General features: G+C 50.7%; 1 protein-coding gene across 1 annotated transcript in view; it reads right to left on the bottom strand.

Moving 5' to 3' along the window:
- The window catches only part of EPS8L1 (EPS8 like 1), a 14,620-nt gene that overhangs the window by 1,838 nt on the left and 10,863 nt on the right, over window positions 1-1,919 (bottom strand).

Genomic DNA, 1,919 nt, shown 5'->3' with positions numbered 1-1,919 from the left:
GGGGGGGGGGGGGGGGGGGGCGGTTCAGTACTGGTAACAGAGATTTGAAACCAGAGCAACAATTTGCATACTTTTTGCTTCCCCATCCCCCTTGCCTGGCACTGACCACTGTAAGCACAGGACTTGGATGTTATCCCTATCATCACTTCCATTTGGCTTTATTCATTTTATTTATTTGTTTATTTCTTTATTTAGAGTTGGAGTCTCACTGTGTCACCCAGGCTGGAGGGTAGTGGCCACGGCAGCCTCGACCTGCTGGACTCAGACAAGCCTTCCGCCTCAGTCTTCCAAGTAGCTGGAACTACAGGCATGCACCACCATACCTGGATAATTTTTTTTTTTTTTTTACTGTAGAGATGAGGTCTCACCAAGTTGCCCAGGCTGGCCTCAAAACCACTGGCTCAGGCAGTCCTCTCACCTTGGCCTCCCAAAGTGCTGGTACTATAGGCGTGAGCCATCACGCCTGGCCTATTTATTTGTTTTTGAGTGGAGTCTCACTCTGTTGCCCAGGCTGGAGGGCAGTGGCACCATCATGGCTCACCACAGCCTTGATCTGCTGGGCTCAGGCAATCCTCCCTTTTCAGCCTCCCGAATAACTGGGACTGTTACAGGTGCACACCACCAGGCCTGGCTAATTTTTTTATTTTTTTGTAGAGATGAGGTCTTGCCATGTTGCCCAGGCTGGCCTTGAATTCCTGGACTCGGGCGATCCTCCCGCCTCAGCCTGCCAATGTGCTATGACAGGCGTGAGCCACCATGCCCGGCCATTTCTATTTTGTAGTTGAGAATATTGCGACTCAGAGAGAGATAATCAATCCCTCACCCAGATTATGCAGCTAGACACAGCTGCTGTTTATTGAGCATCTGGGTGCTGGGTTCATGTATCATGATAACTCATGCACATAATAAGACAACCAGGCATCGCTGATGTAGCACTGATACCTGCCAAGTGCTGTTCAAAGTCTGTAGCACATGGCCGGGCATGGTGGCTCATGCCTGTCATCCCAGCACTTTGAGAGGCCAAGGTGAGAGGAGTGCCTGAGCCCCAGGGACTTGAGACCAGCCTGGGAGACTTGGGGAGACATCATCTCTACAATAAATCAAGAAATTAGCAGGACATGGTGGTGCATGCTCATTCTTTCAGCTACTAGGAAGGCTGAGGTGGAAGGATTGCCTGAATCCAGCAGGTCGAGGCTGCAGTGGCCACGAGCATGCCACTGCACTCCAGTTTGGGTGGCAGAGTGAGACTCTGACTCAAAAACAAAACAAAACAAAAAACCCAAACTCTGTTGGACACACTGGCTGATGTGATCCTCAGGACAACCCTAGGTAGAACCATGAATATGGACACCCCACTTCCTTCCTCAGTCAGAGACTCCATTATCACCTCCATCTCTACAGGTGAGCAAGCCAAGGCACAGTGACAGGAAGGTCACAGAGCAGGAGTACGGCCCAGCCAGCTGGGGCCCAGCCAGTCCAGGCTGGTGAGTAACTGTTCCACGTTGCATGAAGCTGGACTTGAATTTAGCCACGGCATTGAGTGCTTAATACTAGTTCCTACAATATGACAGATGTCATGGCCAGGCATAGTGGCTTATGCCTGCAATCCCAGTACTTTGGGAGACTGAGGCAGGAGGATCGTTTGAGCCCGGGAGTTTGAGACCAGCCTGGCTAACATAGTGAGACTCCATCTCTACAAAAATAAAAAACTTAGCCAGGAGTGTTGGCACACTCTTATAGTCCCAGCTACTTGGGAGGCTGAGACCGCAAGATAACCTGAACACAGGAGGTTGACACCAGCCTGGACAACATAGTGAGACCCCCATCTCTACAAAAATAAAAATTAAAAAATTGGTTGGGCGCCGGGTTCGGTGGCTCAGCCTGTAATCCTGTGCCTTTGGGAGGCTGAGGTGAGTGGA

This window comes from Carlito syrichta, unplaced genomic scaffold (genome assembly GCF_000164805.1).
Source record: "Carlito syrichta isolate Samal-C Ts95f unplaced genomic scaffold, Tarsius_syrichta-2.0.1 Scaffold308154, whole genome shotgun sequence".
Classification (NCBI taxonomy): domain Eukaryota; kingdom Metazoa; phylum Chordata; class Mammalia; order Primates; family Tarsiidae; genus Carlito; species Carlito syrichta.
This window is presented reverse-complemented; position numbering and strand designations above follow the sequence as displayed.